Source organism: Monodelphis domestica, chromosome 4 (genome assembly GCF_027887165.1).
Source record: "Monodelphis domestica isolate mMonDom1 chromosome 4, mMonDom1.pri, whole genome shotgun sequence".
Lineage (NCBI taxonomy): Eukaryota > Metazoa > Chordata > Mammalia > Didelphimorphia > Didelphidae > Monodelphis > Monodelphis domestica.
In genome coordinates, this window is record NC_077230.1 from 174,106,062 (window position 1) to 174,122,346 (window position 16,285).

Below are 16,285 nucleotides of genomic sequence, written 5' to 3' on the forward strand. Positions count from 1 at the left end.
ATTGATATGATAGCCTTGGGGGGAAAAGAATAATGCCTTTTCTTCAAAGATTAGAGAAAAATATAAGAGAATGGTGTATAGGTTCCAAAACCACATTAAATTCAAGACTATGGTAAGTAATGTGTTCCATGTCAGTGAATGATCTTCATTTCCATGAAGTAAAAATTAAAGTTATCTATCAGTGAAGATAGGATTGATGATGAGAAGAATTGGTTGGGAGGAAGAGCAACTAAGAATGGGAGGAAATAGAATTGGTGGCTTATGATGCCTGGAGATAGCCTAGATTAAGTGTTATAAGGGATATTCCAGAGAATCAAATTGAAATTAAAATAAAATAAGCCAAGTAGCATTGAACACCCAGGTGAAATTTGACACTATGATCTTATAATGAACCAGAAGCAAATAAATGAGATTATGTGGTGACCCTTTCTCTGACCCTTCATGGTACAGAAATTGTTTGTACAGGTGTGTCCTGAAAGATTGATGTGTCACCAAAAATCATCTCTACAATACATACACATTTGGGTGGTCCTTTGGTTAGCAGTCATTATTTGCAAAGCTGCAGAGCAAGGTATTGTTAGTTTTTCCTCTATCAATCAATATGTGTGTTGAGCAGCAACTTATAAGTTTAGCCTTGTGCTAGGTTTTCTGGATCTGGCACCAAATGTCTAGATGAAAACTGAAATTTTGGTTATAGATTCAGATTTATTTTTGTATTAGGACAAATTTGGAATATTTTGAAATGTCTAGATAATTGACTAGCTTTTACTCTATTTCTCTTTTCAACTGAATGTCAGGTGCATTTTTCACCTTCCTTATATTTAATTCCATCTCCCCAGAATAGTATAACACAAGCAATCAGTGTTTACCTTCCTGATGACTGTGTCCCCAATGTGGACTAGATTTCATTATATATTTTCCACTCTTAATCACTTACAATTTCTCCCCTCTTTAAATATGTTGAATTAAATTTGAACATTTAATCAAGGTGAAAATGTCTTTGAAACTTTCTCAATGCAAAATGCCATTCTGCATTTAGTTCCCTAACTTACTCTTTAAATAGTAATTCCCAACCACCTCATCACCTCAAGCATCTCTTGCTTTGTGGGAAAATGGAGGTCATTCCATCTGTGGTCCTTCTTCCTCTCTTTTTTTTTTATCTCAGAACCCCTTGATATAATCCCCCATTCTCAGTGAGGCTTTTCTCCTTGTCAAGGCCAAAGCCTCTACACATCCTTGATCCTATACCCTTCCAGCTTCTCCATCAGTTTGAGATCTCAAAAATCCCCCTTCCCTTTCAATCTTTCATTTCTCTCTAAGTATCAATTCCTTCTATAGTGCCTTTAAACATTCTCTAGTCTTACCTATATTTTACCATCCCTTCACACAACTACCCTACATCTTTCATCCCTTACTTAGCCAAAATTCTAGAAAAATTTGCATGTATTGCTTCCATTCCTTTTCTCTCATTCCTTAGCCCTATGTATTCTGTCTTCCAGCTTTATTACTCAGCTGAAACTGCTCTATCTGAAGTTACCAATAACCTTAATTAACAGTTTAAGAGATTAAGGATTGCATTTTATTCATATTTTGTCCCCCTCAACACTTTGTACAGTTTAGTATACAGCAGGTGCTTAATATATGTATGAATGATGTAGATGCATAACTGTGTGTGATAATACATGCATATTTAACCAAACAATCAAAAAGCATTTATTAATGTTTATTGCTACTATATGCCAGGCACATCCTCCTCAGTGACCAGCCTTGGGGCACTATTCCATGTTAACATTGTTAGTTGAATTTAAAAGCCCTCTAAAGCATTTTTCATAAGGTACACTTAGGCCACGAATCTTAAGCAATTTCCTTCAGAAAGACATAGCCTGTTTACTAACTGTAATCAAGTGCCAGGCTCCTGTTTTATAAACATAGTGTTAAATGTTGGTTGTTCTTTTTGAGTTGACATCCTTAAAGATGTCAAAAAAGACAAAGTCATCCTAAAACGGCCTTGAATACTAGAAGGCTGATATCATTTACATAGTCAAGTCACTTTGGGTATTGCTTTCAATCTTCTAAGGAAACAAAAGTTTTATTTTTATTTCATCAGGAGAAGAAATGGTTTTAGAGTCTTTTTTAAAAAATTGTCTGTAAGCAAAGCTATAGCTTTTCCAAGGTGTAGTAGGCCAGATCACTGGGATGCAGACTGATCTGTGTTGATGCAGCAAGCCCCTTTAATTGGATATTGTACACTGCCACAAACCGTCCAAATGAGAGGATTCTTACCACTCCACGTATGCCCAGGGATGTTCTTCCCTAGGGATTGGGGGTTTAGAAGGAACTCGATGTCCAAAGGTTATGTACCCTGCACTGTCACTGTTCAGACCGAGGATAAGGCAGAAACCTTCCCTCCAGCCAGTACCATCCAGACTCAGAACCCTTTTATTGTGTCAAGTGTCCCTTTTTAAGGCCTTGTCCCAAGTATGTGAACAGTTATCCTACAGGGGTCCCCAAACTACGTCGCATGGGCCACATGCACCCCGCTGAGGCCACGTATCTGGCCCCACCGCACTTCCTGAAGGGGCTCCTCTTTCATTGGTGTCCAGTGAGAGGAGCACTGTATGTGGCGGCGACTCAAAGCACGGGGTCGCTCACTACTACTCACAAGACTACTTCCGGTGACGTAATCCTTTGCATGGTGCTTTGTTCTGGAACGGAAAGTGCCACGCAAAGGATTGTGTGGCTGCACTATGGAAGACGTCAGCATGGTGAGCGGCGATCTGGGGGAGGGGATTCCCCACTGTGTATTCTGCTGCCCGGTATAGTGGTGGTGGTGATGGGCCTGAGCAAGGCCCATCACAGCCAGCGCTGCAGCCTCCACTATCCCAGACAGTGGTATACAGATTTGTTCATAGTTTTTTGTTTTGTTTTGTTTTTATAATCTGGCTGTCCAGCGGTCTGAGGGACAGTGAACTGGCCTCCTGTGTAAAAAGTTTGGGGACCCCTACTTATGGAATACGTTATAGCCAAATTAGAACAAAAGGAAATACCCTACACTGTAGCAAAAGATTTAGATTAGATACAAATAGAAACCTCTGACAGCAAAGGTAATTAAATAATCATACTAAGAAGGTAAACTGTGGTTTGTTTCCTGGGAATCTTTAATTAAAGATAGGGAACCATCTGCCTTAACTACAGTTAAACTGCAGCCATTCCTAAAGGCAAGAGACTCTAAAGAGATAACTTCCTTAAGGCCTTTCTAGTTCTGGACTCATAATAAAATCAATTCTTCAGGCCTACTGATAGCAACAATCTTCAAGCTTGAGATAATCTATATAAAAATGGCAATAGAATGCTTTTGATTCTTTTAAATGAATTCTTATAAATCTACCTCTTCAAATTTCAATCATACACCCTCAAGAGAAAAACAGACAAACAAAAAACACATAAACAAATGAATTTATGTTTAAGATAACATAGGGGAAATGTATCTTGGAGGGCCTGCGTTGCCTACCCAAGGGGGTCTGTGTTTTTCCAGCAACAGCTAAGAACATCATTAACACCAAAATAGAGCAGGGAGCTATATTCACTGCCCTGATTTAGGTGTTAGTGATGCCATCAACTGCAGCAGGAGAAACACTGAAGCTTAAGATCTCAGCAGGTAAAGGAAGAAGGAAATGCTTTTCAGCTCCCATTTATTCTGGAGCTAAAGGAGGAAGCAGAATACCGCAGGTAAGTGAAAACTTGAAGTAAATTCAGATTTTTTTTCTTTAGATAGGGATTTCAAACCTCACCCTGAATGATCATTTTAGCTAGGATGACTGATTGTCACTACCTCCTTTCTCTGTTTTCTGACTGAGTAAACAGCAAACAGTAAACAGGGCCAAATAAGGCAGTAGTAGGAAGGAGAAACTGAAAAAAATGCCATTTAATGCAGAATCCACATAATCTATCATAGAAAAAATGGATACTGTCTACAGTAGGACTTGAGTATCAATTTGTATTCTGCACTAAAGAAATTCTGATAAAAACTGGGGAAGTAAACAGTCTTCATTTTATATAACTTATAAACTAACTTTTATGAGAGGTAAAGTACATTGAGAAAGCACGTATTACTGTAAAATCAAATTGGATACCAATGGAGTGATCTGTATCATTAGTAGATACTAGTCTGGGATATTCCAGGATATGGCTGACAGAATTAGAACTGCTCAAAAGTACAAAAGAAATAATTTGATTGGTATGAGGATAACATATGGCTCAGGAGCTGTCATTGCCCTTTTAATCCTTTAATGCTAATTTTAACTTATCAATATTATGACTAGATTGCTCCTTTTTCTTTTCATTTCATCTTGTAATTTCAGACCCTTGTTTGTGGCAATCTCAAGCACCTACATCAAGAGAGCATCATTCGAAATTTACCAAACACCGTAGCCCTCTTAGCCAGTAAATTAATGTTCACTTGCTTGAAGAATGAAGACAATTTGGCAAAGTAGATCTTGAGGACAAAATAAAGGTATGACTATAATAAATAATACCTATATAAAACCTAGTCCCACTTGGGAGTCCTCAAGTCCTATTCCATGGATAGGAAAAAATTTTCACCTTAACATTGTATTATAACTTGCCCTCCTTTTCCCATTCCCTTTATTTGCATTAGCCAATGGCACAGTCTTTTAGTCTCAGCAGGACCATGTTTGAGCCTGCACTGAATATTTAATTTTCTTGGTCCTCAGCTTCCTCAGATATAAAATGAAGGTTCTAAATGACCTTTGATGACTTCTAACCTCCCTTTCATCTCTAGGTCTGCAATCCTATGATAAAGACAAATCAGAGTGGATATTTCATTAAACATTAGACATGAGAGATTTAACTATTATAAAGCCTTCTTCCACTAAAATCATACTCTGATGCCTCAGTGGTCTGTGGAGAGTCCCCTTAGTTCCCAAAGGCTTTTGCAAAAAGAGCAAAAACTCTGGTATGTCTTCTAGTCATCTGTCACTTGCAAGAGGTTTGACTAGCAAGAAATAAAAAAATTTTCAGCCAAAGAAATTTATGAAACATCTCCTAATGCATAAAAAAGTTTTGATCTGTATCCATGGAGGCATTATATGATTAGAGTTATAAGAGATCATTTATTTTTTTGCCATAGTGATTTATAATTAAGAAAATTCATAAAAGGTAAAGTACATTGAAAAATCATGTCAGATCAAATTGGACACCACTGAATACTAGAAGGCAAATATTGCATTCAAATTACATAGATTGTTCCTGAACAGACACAGATCTTCCAATTCCAAATAAAATGTTCTTTCCACTATACAATCACTCTGCCAAAAAAAAAAAATGAATACTTGAAATGTGGCGGTAACTTAAAGATTTTACAAAAAATATCCAGAAAACATGAGACTTCAAAAATAAATTTGGGGGGCAGCTGAGTGGCTCAGTGGATTGAGAGTCAGGCCTAGAGACAGGAGGTCCTGGGTTCAAATCTGACCTCAGACACTTCCTAGCTGTGTGACCCTGGACAAGTCACTTGACCCCCATGGCCTAGTCCTTACCATTCTTCTGCCTTGGAGCCAATACACAGTATTGACTCTAAGAAGGAAGGTAAAGGTTTAAAAAAATAAAAATAAATAAATTTGCAATGGAAATCAAATACATCAATATGAACAATCTAGTACTGAAGCTATTAATGCATATGGACTTTTACATCTGATGGTAACCCTAATGACCAAGGGTAATAGGAGAAGTACTAAAAGAAATACACAAAAGTAGATGCTCTTCCGATGTCAGTATGCAGTGAGATTTCATGATATAGGCTGTTGTGGAAAACATGAAGCAATGTCTTACCTGTCTCTTTATTTCCATTAGCATTTAACAATCAGGAAGACCTGAATTCAAATGTGGCCTCAGATTAACTGCATGACCCTGGGCAAGCCACTTAACCACTTTTTTCTTTGTTTGTTTGTTTTTGTGAGGGGGGTGGTAAAAATGGTTTTATTGGTTCATTTTTGTATAAAATACACAGAAGAAAACTAGCCAGTCATCACAGTGCTACCACATGACAAGATACTTGGTCAAAGTTGGAATCTAAAGAGCATACAGATGTTTTATCATGTTAACAGTCAACTGTCAACTCTCTGATTCCTCAATCATAAAATCATAAAATACAGATAAAAATAATTCCTCCCAGGGTTATTGTGAGGATCAAATGAGATAACATGTGTAAAAGTGCTTAACATAGTGCCTGGTACATTGTAGGCACTTACTAAATGTTTGTTTCCTTATATCTTTCCTAATATAATGAGAGTGCTTCTTTGCTCTGCCTAGAATAATATGATTCACCTTGCAATGAAATGACTTTTAAGAAATGTAATGAATTATTAATTCTGCAGCTATTCTGTTAAGCCATTTATTCCTCAGAAATGCCACTAACAGGGAAAAATTAAAATAAATCTTAGCTTTTAAAAAACTCTATGATTTACAAAAGTATATTAAATTTCCTTTATCTCTCCAGAGTGCCACAAATATAATTTTCTAAAACCGAATATGTTATTTTGATTCCTAAACTTGAAACAAATATTTTGGGTTTTGCCTCCTCTGTTGAAGGGCTAAACAGATTTAGTTTGCCTGTAAGATTCGGTGTCCTCTCTTATATGATTACTTGAAACTTCAGGTCCCAAGAGAACAATTTATAAAAATAGGTAAGTGCAGGAACCTCTGGTGTATCTCACAAATTAAAGACAATGATCATTGCCAAATGTAGAAAAGTATATCTTTTTTTGCTAGCTATGACTAGATGCCAAGGGTTAGGTCTTTAACAGTTAAATGAATGATAAGAAATGAATGATATGAAAAATTGCTAAGGAAAAGATTATGATAGGAAAATATAATGAGAAATGTCAATTAATGAAGAGAGAAAACAGTATATGTGATATAAATATTTTCTTCTTTTTTTGAGTGTGTTACTTGACTATATTTCCTTTTATTCTTTATCTTCTTAAAATTTTCTGTGCTTTGATATCTGGATGTTGCTTCCCCCCCACACCCTCTTTGGCCTCTGATTTTTTTTTCTTTTCCATAGTTGTAGCTAGTAATTTTTACAGTCTGAGAAAATATCATACATATCACCCAGGGCAGATAGCATAAAGCAGGCCCTGAGTTGAGAGAAAGTATGGAACATTACTCTGCATCTATAGAGTCAAGGACTTTGGAAAGAGTAAAGCCAGTTCTGGGAAAGATTGTATTAATTAGACTGAAGGAAGAATTCATTCCATCTACTATATTCTTATTTTAACTAATTTTTCTTGATAACTAGATGCCAAGTTCTCCTGTTTATACATTGTTAGAGTACTTGTAAATGCTATAAGCACCCCCTAAATTTGATGTCCTGTAACAAAGTTCTGTTCCCCCATCTTAATTATGAAACTGTGTGATCAGAAGGGTGACAGTGACCTCCACAGAAATAAGGAAGTTTGGGATTAAAGAAATCATAATGAGGTCAGTTTGGAGGATGTTGAATAAGTTGAAATATCTAAGAGACAATTGGTGACAAGGAAAGATTTGGGAACTTTGTATGTCACTACATGTAGAGAGATCTGCAGATATATACAGGAATAACTGAAAGATGTTCGAAAAAGAAACTATCATTTCTAGACCACATAAATGCATCTATGACTATATAAGCAACCTATAAACTACATGAAAATTGCATAGGAAAAGAAAATATCTTACTAGATTTTAAAAATTGAGATGAACTTTGATTGAGGAAGAAAATGTGTTACAAAACATTAACAAGTGAAGAACAGTTTTGATAATATTTATAAGAAATCATTAGCCTTGATTAGGCATTTCTATATAGAAAACAATCAGTGGCTAGAAACTAAAAGAATATGAAATTAGGAGATTTAAAGCAGGGATTTCAACCCTATCTCTCCCACTTACTGATTATATGACCTTAGGTAAGTCACTTTTCTATAGATCTCAGGTTAATAATCTGTAAAATTCAAGAGATCTATAGAAAAGTGACTATCTCTTGAGGCTCCTTCTCATGACTGCTTCTTCAATATTGGCCTAGCAATACCCAGACTCACAAGATGAGTCAGAAGAGTATTGGACATGACATGCCTCCTTAAAGACCAGGAAATATCAGAAGATGGCACTCTTTTGGTTCATTTGGGACTCACCATGAATCTATAGCGGATGAAATGTGATGACCGTTACTTTAGTGAGAAATAAGTATAGAAACTGAGGGTATGGACCCAATGAGCAGCAGTTATAGAGGGAAAAGATAAATTTTATATTACTGACTATCCTGAAAAAACAATGAAGAATATGAATATTGGAAGATAAAAATTCTAAACATTTGGCAGAATTCCTTCACAGATCAGCAACTTTTCTGCAATTTATAATCTTAGAGAGTTGCCTAGAGAACTGAGAGCTTAAGTAACTTGCCAATGGCCCCATAGCTAGTATGTATTAGGGGCTAGAATTTTACTCATATCTGCATGATGGTTAATCTTCTGTTAACACCATGCTGCTTAAATGTTAAGAAATTAGCATTTCTACAGTAGATCTGCTTAATTTTATCCCATATTTTGCAAGCTTAAGTTTACACAAATATCATAGCACCTCTGAACGAGAAAAGAACAAAAGGTAGTTTTATTTCCTAGTGAAGGAGGGATTTGATTTTGGAGGGGAAGTTTACTGTTAAGTTTTCACACTTCTGTGTCATGTTCTGGACCAACTACTTATATTTCAACACATTATACTACTTCAAGGAACTATGCTTTCATGATTATAGGTATTTCCTTCACCAAGACATCAAAATTCCTCAGCAACTTGTGAAACAGCCTTTGTGTACTGCTGGAGTGCCAAATTCACCAATGAACGGTTACCATATTGAGGATAAGCCTTTTTGTATTTGCTTATATTGGTCATTGAACTATAGAGATAAGTGATCCTTTTTCAAGATACCCTAAATCTACCCAACTTGGTAAAAACTGTAAGAATTTGTTTTCCATTAGAAGAATCTTCATATATCCCAGAATTATAGCCTCGTTAGTGTTTATTTGTTTGGATTGGTTTTGAAACTAGGTCTCCCTTTATCACCCAGGCTGGTAGTGTAGCAGTTATATACATGCCTGATCCAGATACTGATTAGCATGGAAGTTTTAATCTGCTTCATTTTTCAAACCTAGACTAATTGACTCTCCTTAGGCAACCTAAATTCATTGGATCTCACCATGCTGGTGCAAATAATATGGACATCCAATTGGCTTTGGCCCTACTGCAGCTATGAACTCCTCAAATGAAGTAATCATCCATCTCATTCTGCCTAGCTATACGCATTACTGATTTGTGCTATGGTTTCTGGTCCTACATCTCATTATGAGACATTTGAGATGAACTTTTAATTAGATTATATTTCAGTGTAAGACAGATAACAGTAAATAGATGAGTTTATAAGGGAATGAGAAACAATGTAAAGCAGAGGTTCTCACATAACATTTTTGTTGCATGGTCTTCTTTGGTATTCTAATAAAGCCTATGCATCCCTTTTCACTCTGATATTTTATATGAATAAAATAAAATGCATATGATTACAAAAGAAACCAATTATATTGAAATAAAATTATCAAAATATTTTTAAATAGCTTATTGACTCCACTGCTAAGAACCCATATTATAAAAGAATATTGGTCTATAAATGTGGGTCTCTAAGTGAAATATGTGAAACTGCAGCAAAGAGTTAAAGTAAATTTGGCAATTCTTTCCCTAAGTTCCAAAATGTGAAAAGCTTTCTTTAAAGATCTGATATTGAAGGCTCTGGGTGTAAATATATACTGCCTTTGAAGTTATTTGTGATAAAAAGCAAATGTCTAAAAAGAGACTCTTCACAGAGCACAGATGTGGGATATAAGGGGCAAAAAGAAAATGCCATTTTGACTTAGAAGGAGGGGTTATGGTTGTGTGTGTGCATCTGAGGGAGTGTATGTTTGATTTGTATAGTTGGAATCAACTATTAAACCAATTCCTAACATTAAAGAGGAATAAAATGGTCTATTTTCCTGTAACTTAAGGGGAAAATGGATTTTTACTAATGAATCAAGGGAATGGACCATTTTCCATTTTCCCTTTGTATCTCTAAGTGGGTCGCCCAGTACCATCTAACTAGTAGATATATAATAAATACTCATTGAACTGAATTGAATTGAAACTGCTTCAATTTCTGATTGATTAGAAGAGGAAAAGCATCAGAACCATGGTGAGAACATAAAATATTGTTTTAAAATAATATGAATTTATATACATGACTCTGTAGTCATAGGAAAAATTTCCTGCATATATTTACCTTTAAAAAGGTTCATTTTCAGTTAAATCCTAAAAACCCTTCTCACAGACCTATAAGGCTTCTAAAGAATGAAGAATAACTTACAGACCATTCCATAGAAATGAGTATTGGAATTTTTTAAGCCCTCCAAGGTAATTTAGATTTCCTTCATATTTTTCAGTCTTCCATTGTCCCAGTTACCTACTAGTTAAGAACTCAAGAAAATAAGATAGAAAGCAGAGTGACATGAACATCTTCAAATAATCTAAGGGTTTCTGAAGAGGAAAATGTAGAAAGTCAGACTTACCAAAGAGTCATTAAATTTTAATTCTCAAAGCAGTTAAATGTCAGTAGCCGATAAGATAGCCCATTAGTAACTGAACTCTGACCCTCAAGAAGAACATGTTATAGGATCATGGTTTTAGAGCTAGAAAAGACTTTAAAATCATCTAGTCTTTGACTTTCCAGATTCAGACACAGATGCCCAAAAATTAAGTGATTTACCACAGGTTGTGAGTGGTGGAGCTCAGAATCAAACCTTGGTCTGGCCTTTTATCAATTATACCATGATGCCTCAGAAATGCTATTTCAGTTATCATTCTTTGTTTTTTAACTTTTTTTCATCAATAGGTCCCCATCAGATGATCTTGGAGGTGGAGGGTTGGTTAGGAAAGAGGGTAACTAATTCATATTCAGACCTTTTGAAATGAGCCTTTTCAGTGTTATGAATCATAAGGAGTAGTTGGGGGTTTAAATCTGATCCCTGGTGAAAACTATGATTACTTCGCATGTCTTAAGGATATTGAAGTAAACATTACAGTCTTCATGGTAGAAAGAAGGGCATCATAATGGTACTCCACCCAGCTAGTCTATTCACATTGTTTTTAAGGAGAGAATAGCAAGTGAAACCAAGTTGCTAGCTAGTATTTCAGATGCAAAGGAGTATATATTGATATCTATGCACAGGAAATTCCCAAAGTTTCTGCCTTTATCTATAGCATTCTATGAGTAGCAGGGGAAAATACTGACTTAGAATCACTGGTTGTGAGTGCAAATGCAAACTTTGCTGGTTACTAGCCCTGCACCCTAGGCAAGTCTTTTAGCCCCTTAGGGCCTCAATTTCCTTATATGTAAAATGAGGATTATTATATTTGCAATATTTAGGCAGTTAGTTGGTACAGTAGATAGAATATTATGCACCCAGTCAGGAAGAGCTCAATTCAAATCCAACCTCTGACACTTAGCTGTGGAACCCTGGGTAAGTCGTTTGACCTTTATCTTCCACCATTTCTTCACATCATAGCATCTACCTCCTAAGGTTATTGTGAGGATCAAATGAGATAATAATTGTCAACTCCTCAGCATGGTGCTTGGCACATAAAACACTTATACCCTTATTCTTTATTCCCTGCTTTATTGGTTGTTTGTAACACCAAATAACACAAAATGTGTTACACTTTTAACTATAAGTCATTATTTCTACTTTGTCAAGAGTTCTGTCTTGAATTGGGAGATATTTCTGGTGTTTGTGGGCTGGAAAATCCCTACTTATTTGCTTAGAGATTATACCTGAGCACCCCAATGTGAGCAATAGCTCATAGGAAGGACATTGGACTTAGAGTCAGAAACCCAAGTTTCAAGTTCTTTCAAAAATAAAATGAAATGATGTATAGAAAATTCTTGATAACCTAAAATACTATATAAATGTAAGCAACTAGAATGTGTGTGCCTTTTCCCCCAGAAAAACTAGTGTATGAATAAACACATCTCATAGAATCAATGACTTTTAGAGATAAAAGGACCAACTGTCACATTTTAGAGATTTGAAAACTGAGTCAAAGAGAAATCAAGACTTCCCTGAAGTCACACAGATAGTCATGGAGCTGTGACTAGAGCCCTAGCCTATTGGCTCTTAGGTGGGTACACTTTCCACTAGAGTGTAAATTAGGAAGTGAGTCATCATTTCACAAAAAAAAAAGATTAACAGTAAAATTATTTTAAAATAGAATGCTCCCGTCATTTGAAGTGTAATTTGATTGGAATCTGTATGATTTCCAGACAACTTTTCAGGAATTGTAGAGTACACCAGTGGCACCTGCAGACCAAATACTAGCTAATAACAAACACCGATTTGGGAAAAATTGTTGGCATTCAGTGCCCAAACACAAGCATCCATTCATGAATGTAAACTAACTCAGCCAAGATCAGAACTAGCATTTGCAAGGACAAAGTTACTCATAGTCAATCACCTGTGGAAAAATATGCCTTGCACATGATCTATATAGGCCGATTAACACCACATTTGCAATATATAAACGAAAACCCTCTTTCAAAGAACCAATTTTCTTCACACACTATAGTAGAGGCAATTCTAAGATGCCCAGCTTTCATTTGAGACAAAGTCACTTTTGGAAAACTAATTTTTCAATGTATGGCTATTTTAAGACAGTATTCACTTGAAAATACTAACTTGGATATCAACATTTTTTCCTCTAACACCAGAAAAACAAACAACCTTGCAATTAGGCAGACCCCAGAAGTCCTTTCTTTTACAGCCTTCTTTCTGCCAAACTGTAGTGAAAGCCCATGCCAAAAATCATTTAAAGTGATACCCTAATTAAGGAAAATGTGTTTAAATGTTTCTATTCAAAATTTTACCCACACTAACTTGTTTATATCCTTGCCCTCATAAGCTACATTACACCACCTGTTGTACAAACAATGGGCAGTTTCATAATTCTTATAACTGTTCTTTCATTTTGATGGAGGAACTTTTAAAAACAATCTCCTTATATAATATAATGTTTCTAGAAAAATATTAAATAATTGCAGTTTTATAATACTCAGGTATGTTAGAAAAACTACAAAAACCTAGAGAGAAATGACATTGTTTTGTGGCTCAAGTAATGGTCTCTAATTAGTATTATGATTAATATTGATTAATATTATTTATTAATCTAGTACAGAAAACATGAAGAAACATATGAGTAGCTATATATAATTCAGCAAGCAGATACGGGATTTGGATTTGGGGACTATATGCTAATCATCATTATTCTCAGAAAATTAGACCTCTCTTTAATCATCAGTAAGTGGTCTATCTTCTACGACAATGTGATTGAATAGAAAAGTGAAGGTGTATTTTTAAATAGCCAAATCTATGGGTATAATCTTACCATTCTGATCAATGTGTACAAACATGGCCTATATTAGGCTATAAGAGAAAAGCTAAGCCATGAAAATGATACTTCCAGGTTCACGAGACAATTTTTTTTTGTTTTAGGCTGCTTTTTTTTAAAATACCATTTAAATTTTTAATTTTATGTACATTTGATACAAACATGAGCTTTACAAGAAATCTTTCAGATTCCCAGAGAAATAGTCATTGAATGCCATAGAACCTAGACCCGTTAGTGCCTGAAAAAAAACACAAGATCAGTACCACCACCTAGTCCCTATCATAATTCACAATATATAGACCTAGGCTGGCTTTCCTTTGGAAGCTCTAAAACAATAGAAGATATCACTGAATATAATGAATATACATTTAAATCACCATGAACTCGACAATCACAAGGATTGAGATGATTTTTAAATAATAAGATTAATATCTTTAGAACCTATGATGCATATGAGTAAATGTTTTCTAGCTTACCTGATAAAAAGAGAATTAGAAATCACAGCACAACAAAGCCCAGCATCCAAGAAGATGACAGGATGATATGCCTCCAAAGGCAGTTCTTCAGATTTTTATCCACAGAGGTTTACAAATTAATTACAATTTTCTGCATTCTCTGTGGACAAGAAAACAAAGAGACCTTTCCAGAATCCTCTCCGCTTCTGCCTCCGCTTCCTGTTCTGAGTCTCACTCTATGGTACCCAACATATATCAGAAAACAGCTTTAAAAAAAAAAAAGGCAAGCAGCTTCCTAACAAGTAGCTCCATCTACTGGCCACAAATCAGAAAGAAGGAACAGAGAACTCAGCAGTTCCTCCTCTTCATCCTAACCTCAGAAGTGAGTTTGTCTAAGATAATCAGCAGCTATGGACTGTGTAGTGGAGAAGATGCTGAACTGAAGTTTGAATCTGAGATTGGGATTTGTATTTCAGCTGATTTTTAATTGTTACTTGTATTAAATTCCATAAGACAAGTGATTACTGGAGGCCTCACTCTCTTTATGTGTAAAATGATGGCGTTGGGCTAGAATCAGTGATGTCAATGCCAGATAGAAATAGATCCCTGCGGGCCACATATTGGCTTTGAAAACAACAAATTCACATGATTTATATTACATTTGTATTTATTTTTAAAACATTACCCAATTACATTGAACCCTGATTGGACTGCAATCAGGGATCCTGCCTCTGCTTCCTGTTCTGTGTCTCATTTTACAAGACCCAAAGTATAGCAGAAAACATTTTATTTAAACCTTACCTTCTGTCTTGGTACTATGTATTGTTTTCAAGGCAGAAAAGTTGTAAGGACTAGGCAATGGGGGTTAAGTGACTTGCCCAGGGTCACACAACTAGGAAGTACCTGAGGCCAAATTTGAACCCAGGGCCTCCTGTTTCTGGGTCTGGGTCTCAATCCACCCAGCTTCCCCCAGAAAACATTATTTAACACCTTTGTGTATTTGACAACTATGATGACCTTTAAGGTCCCTTCAAGAACGCTACCTCTGTGATCTTAACATATGCAAAATAATGTCACTGAGCCATATAGGGAGAAATTTCCCAAGATATTCTAACTTTGAACTAAAATTAAATGTTTATTGTAGTCTGTTACTTATCACAAACACTATTCTAGACTTTATAAGTAATTTTATCCAAAAATAATCAAATTTATATGACACATATCATTCATTTTTACCTATTATTTTGCTCACATTTATGTCAAGTAAGTGGTACAAGTGTTTTACAAGTGAGGAAACTTAATGAGGGGACACAGCTAATAAGGAAGGAGTGAGATGGAATGCCAAACCTGGTCTCAATTCTAAGACCAGTGCTCTTTCTGCTCTGCTTTATTGCCTTCCTGAAAATACCAATAATAAAAATAATTAAAAAGTAACCTCTTTTCAAGTAACCTCCCATTTTTTAAAATGGGAGGTTTTAAATTAAAAAAAATTTTTTTAATCATATTTGTTTCTTCTTTTTTTTAAAAAACTAATCTCAAGGCATTGGAAGCATCTCTTTAAACTCTTTGAAGTAATATTGAGAATAGCCCAGAGAAAAATCTCATGTGTCTGGCAAATGCATATTATAAATATACCTTAATGACTTAAAGCCTCTGGAAAACTTTTGCAAGTAGCATGTCTAAAAAAAATAGAATCGGGATAGGAGACTCATTTATAAGACAGTAAAATCTCATTCACCTACACTGCACACATATCATTTGAATTAAACATAGTTAAAGCTCATCTTCGCTCAACAAATCTTGTGTTCTAAATTGCAAGGAAGGGGAGCTGAGCAGCTTCATGGATAGAGAGCCAGAACTGAACACAGGAAGTCCTGGGCACAAATTTGGATTTAGATAGTCCCAGCTGTGTGACCCTGTGCAACGCATTTAACCCCAATTGCCTAGTCCTATTGATTCTAAAACAAAAGGCAAAGGTTTAAAAAATAAAATGCAGAGGAAGCATTAAAATACTGCATAAAACAAATGTTATAATAATCTTAAAGCATAAGATGAATATGTTAATTATAGAGCATCATTAGTAATTTTATAGTATTTGCTTATTGGGTTGAGTTGGACTATTTTCCTATCTAAAAATAGTTTTTTAATCTTTCTTTTATTAGCCTTAATCCTACCTGATCTTCCCTCTCCCCCAGACTTTCAATCTTTTCACTTCTCTATACTTTGCTAGACTTTCATCTCAATGCTGATAACATTTTGCTTCCCTTTTTCTCCTCTGGTATCATCCCTTACTGTTTCCTCTTTTATTCTAGTAATCT

General features: G+C 35.4%; 1 protein-coding gene across 7 annotated transcripts in view; it reads right to left on the bottom strand.

The window, feature by feature from the left end:
* The window catches only part of SCN3A (sodium voltage-gated channel alpha subunit 3), a 158,312-nt gene extending 143,258 nt beyond the window's left edge, over positions 1–15,054 (bottom strand). For 3 of the 7 annotated variants that reach the window (XM_056797209.1, XM_056797207.1, XM_056797206.1), the window contains exon 1: positions 13,989–15,053. The gene's annotated coding sequence lies outside the window, so the exon portion shown is untranslated. Of the gene's footprint in view, positions 1–13,988 lie in introns of all 7 variants that reach the window. The other 4 variants (XM_056797210.1, XM_003341263.3, XM_056797208.1 and 1 more) reach the window with 2 other exon arrangements.
* Positions 15,055–16,285: the final 1,231 nt, after the last annotated feature.